This window comes from Dipodomys spectabilis, unplaced genomic scaffold (genome assembly GCF_019054845.1).
Source record: "Dipodomys spectabilis isolate Male_0828 unplaced genomic scaffold, ASM1905484v1 ptg000227l, whole genome shotgun sequence".
Lineage (NCBI taxonomy): Eukaryota > Metazoa > Chordata > Mammalia > Rodentia > Heteromyidae > Dipodomys > Dipodomys spectabilis.
The window spans coordinates 3,126,635-3,142,521 of NW_024870904.1; positions in this window are offsets into that span (position 1 = coordinate 3,126,635).

The following is a 15,887-nucleotide window of genomic DNA, read 5'->3' on the forward strand; positions in this document are numbered from 1 at the left end:
ACTGCAAAGTTCATGTATTTTATATTAACAATTATCATTGTGGGTAAGTGGAGAAAAAAACCAGAACGCTAGATAATAGAATTTCCTCTGTCATCAACCAACAAGTATAAGCAAAAGTACATACCTATATAAGTTGTTTCTTTTACATTTTATGGATCTACATTTCTGAGTGTATTTTCTGTTAATGTTGTTTAGTAACACATAAGACCTCACTCTTCTGTGGATTTGTCTTTACTGGAGACTTTAATGCTCTACTTGATTCAGGAATGTTTCTTCTCCCATAAGAAGGCTTTATGCTTTTCCAGCCCACATCTCATGCTCTGACCAGGAACTTCTAGGGTAAAATCACACAGGTTCTTTTCTGACTCTCTCATTTGGCTTCTCTCCAAGCCATGGTTCCAGAATTTTTATTCATTGTCAACAGCAAGAAAGAATGAAAGGATCTCTGATGAGATTCTTTCATTTCTCACTCTTTTTGGCATTCCATTTTATGAACCTAAGGGTGTCCAAGTTTGAAGAACAGGAAAAAAAAAAACATTCAGCTTCACAAACATGTTTCTAAAAAAGCTAAAGATGGATTGGATTTAGCCAATTATCAAATCTTGCCTTCTAAGTTAAGTGCAGATTTGCTTTAGTTTATTTATTTATTTATTTTTTTGGAGGGGGGTCCTGTCGTGGGTCCTGTACTATGGGCCTGGGCGCTGTCCCTCAGCTCAAGGCTAGCACTCTACCACTTGAGCCACAGCGCCACTTCCGGCTTTTTTCTTTTTGTTTATGTGGTGCTGAGGAATCGAACCCAGGGCCTCATGCATGCAAGGCAAGCTCTCTAACACTGAGCCACCTTCCCAGCTACTGTTTCTCATTTTTTAATGTCAGGACAAATTGTCCCACTTGTTATGTGATTCAATGACACCTAGGAGGTAACTTCTCATGGAAGGTAAAGGTTGGCTAGAAACTGGTCAGACATCACATTCTCATACATAACATTAGACTATCCTAATGATGTTTTACTGGAGTTGGTGACATAGTGTGGTCAAACATAACTTTGACTATTGTACAGGACTGTGTTATAATTACTTCAATTGTCTCTGTAAATACTCTTGGACTGCTTTGTGGTATTTGTCTTGAAACTTAGGCTGTACTTGATGGTATTTATAGAAATCTGTTTTTCTCTAAGGTACGTACAAGTGTAGAAGTGCTGGACCATATTTCTATGTAATTCTAAATTTAGTTCTTTTTAGGACTCTTTGTCCCATCTTTGATAGTTTTACATACCAGAGAGAAATGCACCAAGATTCACATTGTTGGCACATCTTTCCTACCTTTTGTTAGACTTTGGAAGGATTTTTGTTGTTTTGTTTAAAACTATGGCCATACTAATATGTGTAAAATAGTTATTTTATAGTAATTTTGATTTGAATTTTTCTCATGACTATTGATACTTTTATATTTTAATCAGCTATTTTTGTATGTCCTTTTTAGAAAATTGTCTTCAATCTTTTTTCCCATTTTAAAATTAGATTTTTTTGTATGGGTTTCTTATAGGATTTTCTTTATATTTTCTAATTCAGATTTGTTAGGAAGTTATATAAAGACATATGCAAATATTTTCTCCTACCATTCGTTTGCTTCTTCGTTGATAGTACTTTTCAGTAGACAAGGTTTTCATTGTATGCACTTAATCTTGTTTAGTTTTGGATTTATTTTTTAATTTTTATTCATTCATTTATTTTAGGGTTTTTTGGTTTTTTATTTTTGTTTTTGTTTTTGGTCAGTTGTGAGGCCTGAACTCTGGGCCTGGGCGATATCCCTCAGCTCTTCTGTTCAAGGCTAGCACTCTACCATTTAAACCACAGCACCTCATGCATGCAAGGCGAGCACTCTACCACTGGACCACCTTCCCAGCCCTGATTCATTTATTTATTTATTGTCAGTCATGGGGTTTAAACTCTGGGTCTGAGCTTGTCCCTCAGCCCATCAGTTCAAGGCCAGCACTCTACCACTTGGGACACTGCTCCACTTCTGATTTTTTGGTGCTTCATTGGAGATAAGAGTTCACAAGTTTTCCTTACCAGGCTGGCTTTGAACCATGATCCTCAGATCTCACCCACCTGAGTAGTTAGGCTTACAGGTGTAAACCACCAGAGCCTGGCATTTGTTTGTTTGTTTGTTTCTTTGTTGCATGAGTCACTTTTGGTGTCCTATTTAAGGATTTACTGTCAAATCTAATGCCATAAGGCTTTCTTCCTCTCCTGTATTCTCCTCCTCCTTTCCCTTTCCCTCTTTTTCCCTTCTCTCCACTACTCTCTTGTCTCCTCTTCTTCCATCTTTTCCCTGACCTTTGGATTCCCTTCTCTCGCTCCTCCACTCATATTCTTTTCTCTTTTTGTCTGAGATGTAGACTTTCGAGTTTTCACAACAATTAGGTTTCTAACTTAGAAACACATATAATACACATACCTCAGACTCCACCATGGTTTTCTTGAGCTACTATTGGAGCTTGAACTCCAGGTCTCACAGACAGTCAGCTTCCTCACTCACTGTACAAATAGGAATGCCAAGGGCACAGGTGCCTCCCAATCCCATTTCTTTACTAGGCCTCTGTAGATAAGCAGAAGGGTTGGGCTGGGAAGGTGGCTCAGTGTTAGAGTGCTTGTCATGCATGCATGAGGCCCTGGGTTCGATTCCCCAGCACCACGTAAGCAAAAAGAAAAAAAAAGCTGGAAGTAGTGCTGTGGCTCAAGTGAAGAGTGCAAGCCTTGAGCTAAAGAGCTGAGGGACAGCACCCAGGCCCAGAGTTCAGACCACAAGCCTAGCCCCTCCTCCCCCCAAAAAGCACAAGGGTGAACAGTGTGATGGAAGGGGTTAAGTGAGCAACTAGCTAAATCTTGCAATGTGAAGTCCACTGTCCTTATCTTGTAAATGGAATCATAGGAAGGATTTAAAGATTCTTTTTTTCTATTGTGAAAATACTGTAAAGAGGAGTTTTTATTTTTAATAATTGTAATAAATACTGAAATAGTTGAAGCCACAGGAAGCCTGAGGTGAAGCACTGTTCTCAGAGAGAGATTTCTTCAGATACCTGTACAGATGGGACTTCAGGCAAAATGTTTTCTATACTCATAATTTCTTTCCTGTCTCTGTTCTCACATATGCTGAGGACTCAGTTCTGACTGAAAGACATTTCACGTATGTTCTATGCACTACTTTGTTTTCTCCTATGTGAGTCAGTTCTCTGATGAACATGAGGTATTCCTTTCTGATCAAAGGATTTCCACATTTGAAATATTTTTAAGATTAATCCACTGTGTGTGTCCTATGAACTTGGATTCATGAACAATTGGTAAAGGACTTTCCACAATTGTTACATTTGTATTTTCTCACTTGTGTCTGTTCTCTTATTCAAACTGTTAGGTCTTTTCCTTGAAAACCTTTCCATTTATTTTTCCTACATAGGATTTCTCTCCTCTTTGTGTGTGTGTGTGTGTGTGTGTGTGTGTCTGTGTCTCTGTGTTTTGTGTGTTCTGTGACGAACCCTGAGCTGTGTCTTGTAGTTGGAGGACTCCACATCTGCTATATCATAAGGTCCCTATCCTGTATTGGTTCTGTATTGCAATTTCAATTTTCTTACAGATCAAAGAATTTCCCATTTGGCTCAATCCTAAGTTATTTCATTTGTGTGAATCAACTTATGTGTGTTAAGCTGGGACCTCCAGGTCTTTCTACACTGGTTGCATTCATAAGGTTTCTCTCCTGTGTGTGTGCTCCAGTGGACAGTAAAGTGTATATTCTGGGTGAAAGACTTTCCACACACATTACATTCATAAGGTTTCTTTCCTGTGTGCTTTCTCTGGTGGACAGTAAGGTTTGAATTCTGGGTGAAAGACTTTCCACACACGTTATATTCATAAGGTTTCTTTCCTGTGTGTATACTCTGATGGACAGTGAGAGTTGACTTCTGGGTGAAAGACTTTCAACACAAGCTACAGTCATAAGGTTTCTTTCCTGTGTGTGTTCTCGGGTGGACAGTGAGGTTTGACTTCTTGGTGAAAGACTTTCCACACATGTTACATTCATAAGGTTTCTCTCCAATGTGTGTTCTCTGGGGGACAGTTAAGTGTAGCTTCTGGGTGAAAGACTTTCCACACACATTACATTCATAAGGTTTCTCGCCTGTGTGTCTTCTCTGGTGGACAGTAAGTGGTGACTTCTGGGTGAAAGACTTTCCACACATGTTACATTCATAAGGTTTCTTTCCTGTGTGTCTTCTCTGATGGACAGTGAGTGTTGACTTCTGGGTGAAAGACTTTCCACACATGTTACATTCATAAGGTTTCTTTCCTGTGTGTGTTCTCCGGTGGATAGTAAGGTGAGAATCTGGATGAAAGACTTTCCACACATATTACATTCATAAGGTTTCTCTCCTGTGTGTGTTCTGTGGTGGTCAGTAAGATATGACTTGCAGGTGAAAGATTTTCTACAAATGTTACATTCATAAGGTTTCTCTCTAATACGTGTTCTCTCGTGGATAGTAAGGCATGCCTTCTTGGCAAAAGACTTTCCACACACGTTACATTCATAAAGATTCTTTGCTGTGTGTGTTCTCTGGTGGATAGTGAGGTTTGATTTCCAGGTGAAAGACTGTCCACACAGGTTACATTCATAAGGTTTCTTTCCTGTGTGTGTTCTTTGGTGGAGAGTAAGGTTTGACTTCGAGGTAAAAGACATTTCACACGTGTTACATTCAAAAGGTTTCTCATCTGTGTGTCTTCTCTGGTGGACAGTAAGGTATGCCTTACTGGTGAAAATCTTTCCACACATTTTACTTTCATATGCTTTCTCTCCTGTGTGTGTTCTCTGAGGGACAATAGGGTATGTCTTCTCAGTGAAAATCCTTTTAAATTGTTTATATTCTTCAACTACAGAAGACACAGGAGGACTATATACAGCACACATCTTACCAGGCTCACTGAAAACACTCATGTTCTGACACCCAGTGACCTTTTCTGTCCTCATCCCTAAGGAGTTCCCATTATTCTTAATCAGTTCTGACTTCTGTTTTGAGCTCAAATTAAAACTTCTTATAAGTCTCACTTTTTCCTCCCCTGGGTTGCTATTCATGACTGCTACTTCAGAGAGATATTTATTGTGACTTTTCTGACAGGTGCCAATCACATCCTCCATTTCTTGGACATCTAAAATGCATAACAGAAAAATAGACAAAAACATAAATGAGATCCATAAATTCCTTACTGTAAAGGTATGTTCTCACATTTTAACTGTTACAAGTTTTTCAAATAACAAAGCATTGTTTTATGCAGAATATAAACTTTTCTCTGCAAGGTACTAACTATGAATGTAATACTGACATTTTACAATGGAAAACAATGTTTTTCTGTATTTCAGATTTTTCTATTTTTTTCTAGGAAATATTTACTGAAATTATTCATCCACATACTCTTAATGCTTCCATTCTGAATCTCACTCTATGCCCAGCACAACTCATAAGCTATTGTCCTGATCAGAAAATAGCAGCACTACCATTCTCCTATTTTCCTCCTATCTGCATAATACTAGTTTAAAAGAAAATGAGATCTCCTTTTGTACATTTCTTATTGTCTTTTTCTCTTAAAGAATGACTTCTCCACAGACAAAGAGAATTGCTAACATTAACTACACTGGCACACCAAATTCTGTTTGTCTCCACTTGAATTCTGGATTGACAATTCCTTGATACAAAGGATCACCTAGTTCTCTCCCACACATGACTCAATGGCACTAGAAATACTATCGCTCTGTACAGCTCAAGATAAACAGACCAACTGGGCTCTGAACCTATCATCACCGTTCAAGATGCTTTAACTCGCCTGTAAAATTCTTGTCTGAGGCTTCTCTTATCCGTGGATCTGCACCTTGCTCCAGCATTACAATCAATTTAGGTTTAGGAACATAGAGCCCTGTGATTAAGAAATAGTGGAGAATTATTGATCTTGCTGGGTCATCATTAACGTAAGGTCGCAGACATCCTGTTCACGAGGTTGCTCCTAAATCTGGTTTCTCAATTGTTTTGGGGGCGGGGGTTGATGGGTCCGGTTGTGGGCCTGAACTCTGGGCCTGGGCGCTGTCCAGCTGATCTTCAGCTCAAGACTAGCACTGTGTCACATGAGCCATAACGCCAATTGCGGCTTTTTTTATTTTCTGATTATGTGGTGCTGAGGAATCAAACACAGGGCTTCATGCATGGAAGGCAATTCCTCTACCACTGAGCCACCTTCCAAGCCCATGGTTTCTCAATTCTTAACAGCTCCATGGTGGAGTAGCATCCAGCTTTGGGTTTATTTTGCCAACTGTGTGGCTTGAACTCAGCAGTTTTGCTAAAAGCTAGCACTTGGCTACATTTCTAGTTTTTGAATGGTTAATTGGAGATAAGAGTTTCATGGTCATTTTTCTACAGTTGCTGGTTTCAAACTGAAACCTTCAGATGTCAGCCTCCGGAGTATCTAGGATTTGTAGCTTGAAGCACTAAACCCTGTATCAGGTTGGGCTTACAAATACACACTTTCCAGAGCATACTGTCATTAGTAATGTATGTTCTATTCTGGACTGTAGATCCACCTATAATAATTACCCAAGTCTGGGAAGTCAGTCTCCTATTAGTGGATTATAGCTTAGAACTTTTGTCCAACTACTGATTTGCCTTCTTAAAGAAGGAGAATAAAATTAGCTCTTGAGTTACATATAATGAAGTTGAAGTTTCCCTTAGAAAAAACTGACACTTCCCATGGCCTGGAATCCTTTTTTTTTTCTTCAGAAAATGTAATGGTCCAAAGGCTTACACCTACATTTAGGAGGTGAGATCAGAAGAGGCAGGCTTGAAACCAACCTGGGCACAGAAAAACAGAATATACCCCAAAACAAAAGTGAAAATAGAATTGTAGCTCAAGCACTAGTGTGAAAGACAAACAACAACAAGCTCTCAGACTCAAATTTGACTGGCTTTTATACTAGCAGTATTTTACCTGGGAATGGACTGGAATCTTCTCCCTAAATAGCATAAATAGTCTAATGTCTACTAAAATAAAAGCACTTGATCTTCCAAGTAAAAATAACCTTTGCTCACCCAAGGACAGGAGATTGCTATAGGTCTCCAGCATTACATCTCTATGAAGGGTCCTCTGACCAGGATCCAGATCCTGCCACTCCTTCCAGGTGAAGTACACAGCCACATCATCAAATGACATCAGCTTCTGTAATGGCACATTTCCATCAAGAAATTAGACCTGGGTTATGAGAATTCCAACCTGGAATTTTATTATGCTGCAGGTATGCTTTTGACTTACATAAAATGTTTGCAGCTAGCTTTGTTATTTATTCACAGGGAGAATTAAATACCAAACTAGAAATATTTGACAATACATAAACCGGGTCATTAAAATACACAGATTTGCAGGGCGCTGGTCGCTTATGCCTGTAATCCTAGCTATTCAGGAGGCTGAGGTCTGAGGATCAAGTTTCAAGGCCAGCCTAGGCAGGAAAGTCCCTGAGACACTTATCTCCAATAAACCACCAGAAAATGAAAGTAGCACTGTTACTCCAGTGTTAGCACTCACCTTGACCTGAATAGCTGAGGGAAAACAAAACAAACAGACCCAGAATTCAAGCCCCAAGACCAATCAAAAATTACAGTTTCTATAATGTATGCAAACACATTTCTGCTGCTAGCAGTAGAGACATGATAAAAACTCTAAGGAGACAATAATCTGGCATGATGACATTAAGTCTAAGGAGGTGTCTGAAAAATTATATTATCATTTTTGATAAAATTTCAGTACATACCAGGGTAAAAATGAATTAAACCAATATTTTTCCTGCATTTACACATACTGCTTCACCATAAATCCTATTTAGACCTTCTATTAACAAGTACTCTCAAAAGCAAGCAGCACCCATTCAGGATATCACATGGAATACAGAACATAGAACATTGCTAGATATGAAAAGCAATGTCCATATGAATATTAAAAAAAACAGTAACAGTACCCCAGAAAGTAACTAATGATGGATTAGGCCCTTATAAGATTTAATTGAGTTCCCACATAAAAATATGCCTGGTTTACCATGTTTGGTTTAAATACTAAATATTGAAATGTGGTCATAAATACCCTGATATTTCCTTCCTATATAAAAAAGAACTGCTACCATGAAATTTTGTAAACTTTGCCTACATTCTATAATACAAAATATAGGTGCATGGAAAAAAATGTTCCTTGAGAAGGTTTTCATTTTAATAGGCCTTCATGGAAGGTGAAGGCCAATATAGAGAGGCTCAAGGAACATTCAAGATGACAAAAATGATAAATATGACCAAATGTTCAAATGTATTACATATTCCTGAGTTGTTTCTCCAGTAGATCTCTAAGGATATATTTTCACTTCTGTTAGTTAATAGTGAAATTCCTCAGAGATCAAAATCAATTAGTGAGCAAACATCTGTGAGATTTTAGGACAAGTGATATTTCTAATAGAGAACATCTCAACACTGTATTATTTTTTTTCAACACTAGTTCCAATCTTATACTGGCAGTGAATTAAAATATTCAAAAGTAGTGGGAAGGAAAAACAAAACTGAATACCACATCAAATGAAGTTAGACCAACACAAAATCAGGAGAAAACAGATTTTCTTGTAGTGTACCAATTGATAGAAGGAAGTACTTTTCTGTAGGGAACTCTGAAGTTGAGCTGAAGGGGGAAAGGTTTGAGAGGTTGGAATTCCAGCCTGACAGCATTGAGAGAACTAAGAGCTGGCTGGAGATGGCTTAAAGAGAATTCTGGAGAGGGTTAAGAGACTGGAGTACAGGTCTTTTCCTTACTGTTGGAAAGATAGCATCTGAAACTGAGGTGCTATTGACCTTGAAGGCTAGGTAAGGTGAACTCCATGTCTGGATTTTCTCTGGGCAAGAGTCTTCTGTCTCAGGAGAATAAGGAAACATGTTTTCCTCACAACCTGTTGTGGCTCTGATTGTACTATTAACATAGATACTTCATTTTTGCATGCTATTAATGGTAATCTTCCCTGTGTGCACTCAAGGAACTATGCTTGCTTGCTGTTGCCCAGGGACAAAGTGCCAGAGAGCATTCAGAACCCTGGTTGCCTCTAAGTCTATCTGTTTATGTTTTTGTGTTTCTCTAATTTTTGTTTGTGGAATCCTGTAGAACTCTCTAGGCAACAATTTTCCTATACTACGGGTAAGAAAAATGTCAATCCTAAGAGCCATATCAGCAATGTAAAACTGATCACTAAGAAAATATTGTTCCAGATAGATCATTTGAAGAAAAGAAACAACTGAGACACATATGGAGGAAAGAGGGAATGAAAAGAGAAAAAAAATATTAGAAAGATAGATACGAAGAGAGAGAAAGAGAAAAATAACCAACACTAGCGGGTAGAAAATCAAAAATAGAGAGAGAAAATAGAGGAAAGAAATCTTGTGAGAATACTTTAGAGAACAAACAGGAATTTGTAGAAAGACCATAAAGCTTAGCAACAAATACAGGCAAAGTTTCAAGTAAGACCAAGACCATGAAGCAGTCCAAGAACTATATATGGAGAGTAATTTAAGTACATATAGGTTAATCATTCCTTAAGAACATACAAACGTGTGTATGACCACACTATTTCAGCAATTCCAGGAAAATTTCATTGAGATAGTTTAATGTTACTCATGAGGATGTGATCTGGTGGCAATCTATCCTTCACCTTCCCTGAGAAGTAACCTGCTTGGTGTCATTACATCACATAACAGATGTGACTACATTTTATGACAAGATGAAACCTAGACATTCTGAAGCCAATCTGAATTCAACTTAGAAAAAATATAACCATTTAATCTGCTAAACCTACAAGCAATCTTTACCTACTAATTTACAAGCCACCTTTACCTGATTTATTAATATGTTCCTGAGGCTGAATCTGTGTGGTTGGTATTGTTTTTAATTCTTGGACACCTTTAGGTTCATATAATGGAATGGAAAACAAATGAAAAATAAAAAAATCATCTCACCAGAGATCCATTCATTCTGTCTTGCTGCTGACAATGAGCAGAAAATTCTGGAAGCATGGCTGGGATATAAGGTATATGACCCATTCAGTAATGAATTTGTGAGATTTGGGGCCCAGGATTTTCTTGCAAACATGATACCTGGGCTGGAAAACCATAAAGCCTTCTTTTTTTAAATGTATATTTATTTTTCATTGTGAAATCGTAAAGCCTTCTTATAAGAGAAGAATCTTTAATGTCTCAAGCAGAGCATGAAAGTGTCCAATAAACACAAATCCAGCCCATTTCATGATAGATAGATATTATTAAACCAACTAATTTCTATGTTTATATACACACTAAATTGAAAAAATTAATGTTCCCACTGAAATTATTGAATAATTGAAAGCAAAAACATATCATATTTCCACTAAAAGTAGTTATTACTGAATATACTTCAGGATGTATGAACTGCTTTTTTAATGCAAAAGTATCCTAGGAATCCATTCGATTTTGAGTTCTACCTCATTAATTTACATATTGAAACACCATGGAAAACATGTATGATGTAACTCAGTAGTTTTCACCCAAAATTAGAGAGAAAAATGTATTCAAAATATATTTCTTATGTTATACTATTTCAATAATGGGTGTCAAATGGCACATTTCACTCTAACCATTGCACACATATGCAATGATTAGCAATTTGCCATTTAACCGCTTTGGTCAAAGGGACATGAGTAAAGATGAGGTAAACCCAGGTTTGAAAAGTCCCTAACGTTCATTTCCCTAAACAGTCATGCGAAGAACCTTGGCCATCCAAAAGATAAAGATACAACATAAAATAATCGATATAGACGTGACACAACTGAAGATAAGTAACACCTACAAAGCATACAACCTTGAGTAAGACATATTACCTCAAGTTTTCTTCTGTGATTTTTCTTTTTAGGACACATGTCCCAGACCAACACTTTCTGTACTACCAGGCAAAACCAAGCCTTTAGAGCTAGCATTAGCAAATCCATAGATGGCACATTTAATGTAAGTTTGCATGATTACATACTAAAAATAACAGTGTTAACAGGCTGAATAAATTAGCAAGAAGAGGATTAGGGATTAATACATGAATAGATAGTTTGAGTCATAACAATTACCCCAACCATCCCAAACCACAGCCTCAGGTACCCTCTCATAACTATGCTCTGGCTTATTCCTCAATCCAGCTCATCACGACTCCTAGAAATTGGTTTAAATCTTGCAACAACACAAAGTGATTGAGAGTGGTGTAGGAAAGAGTATCACCTGAATCTGGTGCTCAGGGAAGTAGCAACTATTTTTGCATAAGGCAAAGGAAGCTAGCAACATCTTCCCCTTCCTGTGCTTTTCTGCTTCTTCCAATTAGGGCTTCTCAGAATTGACAAGGTCTCTCCACTTAGGATGGAGATTCCTATTCATAGGGTGCTCTGCTTCAAACATTGCTAGGCTTCATTCCTAAAAATACAGGACCAGCCACTCACTACTCCAATATCCCATGTACAACTGTCTCTAGATACAGGGTCGAATACAAACACGTGTGAACTAAAGCCAGGAGATTAAAACTCAAGCCAAACAGATTAAAATATCTCTATTAGAAAAAACACCGGAGACCCAAATACAACTTCAATGTAAGAGTTGAGGCACACACGTCACAATTTCACTAGAATTCTCCCTGTACTCCTGTTACACCTGGGCAAAGCAAATAAAGTCACGTGTGTTAATAGAAGAATCCCTTGGTCTTGGAGGACAAATGCACAGCTCTTGGGCTCTCCTCATCTGCAGAATCAAGCAGCTTGCTCTCAGATATTTGGGAACCAGGTTCTTCCACCTCAGGGCCCAGAGCCTAATGACAGCACAAACTCCTGAACCTCAAGCAAATTATCAACTCCAGACTGCAGATAAGTGTGGAAGGGGCAGAAGGAACTTTAACTGAAGTGTAATGCTCTCCCTTTGAGCTGAGGAGCTCAGGAATGGTGCTTGCAGGCCCAGAGTTTAAGCCCCACCAACGACCAAACAGAAACAGAAAAAGGGAAAGGAATACGTGGAGGGGAGACTCCCGCAGCAATCGCACAGTTCCTACCTGACATCAGTTCCAAAGCCTGAGATTCCTTCAAGTTACAGCTCCCAAGCTCCACTGCACAGAGCTGGGCGCTGGCCTGGTGGCTGCCACCAAAAGTCCAAACTTCACTTCAGGGCACTTCGAGCAGCAAGGCAAAGGGAAAGAACCCAGAAGAAGCCTACTTAAAATGCCCATGGTGGGCGGGGAGACGCATGCGCAAAAGGATCTTCTGCCCCACCTCCACCCTCCAAAACAACAAAAACAACCCAGGACTTTCAAAGAAAATGTCCTTCTTGGAGACTACAATTCCCACAATGCTCGGCACCATCCTGGTCACAAGAGTGCATGGATGTATTGGGATTTTTCTCTCCCTGCTGTAGGAGCTAAGTTGAATTTTACTTGAAAAACAATATTTCCTTCCTGAAACCAGCCACAAAATGTAAATATATGGGGACAAGTGGATAAATTGACTGTTTGGTTCTTTGTTCTAATAATGAAATTGAGTTTATGTGACTGTGTTGCTCATACATTCCTTTTTGTTCCATTCCTGTGTTCTGCTGAATGTAAATTATATCTCTGTTTTGTCTTAAATTGTTTAATACCTCTCCTCTCATCTTTCAAAAGTACTCACAGACACTCAACTTATACCGGGTCAATTCCCATTGCTGTAACGTACACAAAGGCTTAGAATAGGAAGATTGATAGTGGATATGCAGTATAATCCTTGTGTTGATTTGCCTTTCGAAAAAATCTATCAATTAATTTTCCAGAAAATCCCCAATTCTATCTATTAAATCAAAAGGAGTTTTAGTTTGTTTCTGAAGTTTGCTTTTCATATAAGGGTGTTATTATTGTTGTTTTTGCTATTGGTCCTGTGGCTTGAACTCAGAGCTTGTGCACTATCTGTGAGCATGTGCTGTGCTCTATTTGCGTGTCTTTAATAATGTCTTCAGGTAAATAGTGAAAAGTTTCCTCCCAGGGAATCTTCAGTACATGGCACATTACCCTGATTTTCCTACAAAGAGAGTGATTTGGGGGTCAGAATGAATGCAGGTGTGTAGAAGAGTGAAGTTTAGGGTAGGTCTATGTTGATGTGAAGCTTAATCACTTGCAAACCAGTCTGATTTTGTCTTCTCATTTTTGCATATGAAAATCTCTTTAATATTCTTACCTCCTCTCTGAAACTAAAAGTTCCTCTCACTAGTTTTAGGCTACATATCTAAGGGACCTCAGACTTGTCTTCTCAGACCTTATCCATTAAGCTATGGAATAAATATTTTGTCTCCTGCCATAGTCTCATCAGAGCACAAGCACGACTTCTGTGGGCCAATGGGATGATAATTAAGCAGACAGAGAGAGGGATGATGGCACAATTCTGCTGTGTCTCTCAAATACTTGTGTAATATTGGTCTAAGCCCACTCTGCCAAAAAGGGCAAACAGCACACTTCTTTCCTCACTCTATTTCAATCTAGCTTTTCCACCAAAGCCTCCCTTCACTTAAAGCCCCAGGCGAATCAGCTAGAACACACACTTCCTCAAACCATAAAGGGCAAGGACTTGCAGTCCTGAGGGTGGGAGTCATTGGCCCTGAAGCCTTTGCTCACATTTTGCCTGCTCCTGCAGTCACCCCAGGATCTGCAAGTCTCTCTCTCTCTCATAATCAGAGATCCTATACTTGTCTCCTAAAACTTATTGTGATTTTTGGGTGATCCTTTACATACAACATAATTGGGATGGATTGGATTGGAAACTTTCTTACCTGATTTTATTTCTCCAGTATATGGGTTTTGCATGTCTGTTTTGTGGAGCTGAACTATTCCTCATGAAAAATGGGAATCAAAGTGCATATTTGGATTATAGACTTCAACTTAGAAGCACCACGGATAATATAAAGAAAACCTAATTTTATTCTGTAAAAGTAAATTCCTAAGAGGCAAAGAGAAAAGGATCAGGAAAAAGTGGAGTGCTTCGAACACTACCTGTGAAGTGTAGTTTTCATTTTTCAAGTCTATATTTCTGATGCATTTATTTATACTTTTATCCTTTTTTTGTTTGTTGTTCGGTCATGGCACTTGTACTCTGAGCCTGGGAACCATCACTGAGCTCAAGTGCTCGACTATGTGAGACACAACACACTTCTGGATTTTTAGTGGTCACTGGAGATAAGTGTCTCACACATGTTGCTGGCCTGTCTGACATTGAACTGGGATTCTCAGTTTCAGCCTATTGAAAAGTGAGGATTACAGACATGAGGCTTCAGCACCCAGCTTACATTTCTTGTGTTTTATGTCCCAACCCTGGGGCTTGAACTCAGTGCATGGATACTGCCACTGAACTTCTTTTGCTCAAGACTAGCACCCTACTACATGAGCCACATTTCCACATTCTGCTTTTTCTCTGTATGTGGTACTGAGGACTTGAACCCAGGGCTTCATGCGTGCAAGGTAGCATACTACCACTGCTGGGGCCAGCCACAACTCCAGCAGTGCTCCAGAAGAACAAGGGGATGATAATGGAAGAGACAGAGACAAGACCAATGATGAATTTCTCTTTATTCCAGCAATGACCTTAGCTATAGACATTTTCTCTAAGTGCACAATGCTTGCATCACATTGGTCTAGGACCCAATGTGCCAGCAAGTGCAGATCATATGCATCCTTCCTCATTCTAGTTCAACCTTTGTCCACCAAATTTCTACAGGTAAGCCCGCAGGGCCAGAAGTAATAGGAAAACACCCTCCTATGAATAGGGCAGTGGTTGTGGAGATTTTGCTCACACCTTGCCAGCTCCTGGCACCTCTGGGTCTCGAATGTCTCTCCTTTATCATTTTGTAAATTGAGCAAGTGTCTATCAGCCTGAACCTTGAAAAAGCAGCAGATCATATATCTCAGGAAGAATGGAAGAAAAAGGCATACAAAAAGAAGGAAGAGCAAAAGTCGTAAGAAATAGAAAAAGGTGTGTTATTATCCAGGTTGAATCCCTGCAGGTAATGGAGAAGTGATGCAGCTAATTCTGGGAGTGTGCTACCTATAGGGTGCAGTGACCAATATCAGATATCTGACCCTGAAGCTGCATAATGTCTAAGCTTAAATTATCAAAGGACCAGATTCCTCAAATATGTCACTGGATAGTGGTGCAAGTCATATTTCCATCATATTTAAGAAAGATAACGCAGATGTACTGACCATTAGCATGACACATCATTTTTAAGCACATCATTAGCAGGTCCACCTGATTATCAGCATACATCACTGCTGTTTCCAAATCATAAAACTTATCATAATCTTTTTATCTACTCCACCTGCATCCCAGGGCACCAGAAATTTATCAAGCTAAAGAATTAACATGTTATGCTGTATATATGGTTTGCATAAGGTTCACAGCAGAAGCAGTAGCACTAGCAAGAAGAGTTGGGGTACAATAAGGTTGGCAACCAATATTCCCAAAAATTGGCAGCAATGGCTAAGAGCCCTCTAAAGCTCAATAGCAAAAAGAGACCCAAACTTAATCTACCATTATTGTTCTATGAACTGAACAGGCAACATAAGTTAAGGTAATTGAATAGTAATCCCAGAGGATTTATAAGGTTAGTGAAAATACAATTGTTCCTGCAAGAGGCATGAAACACCACTCCACCCTTGAAAACAATACGCAGCTCAACTACCAGCCTGTACAGATACATAACACAAGCTTGCACTGTAAGTGATCAAAGAATCATGAAACAAAACAGGTCTCTGAAGCAGAGGTAT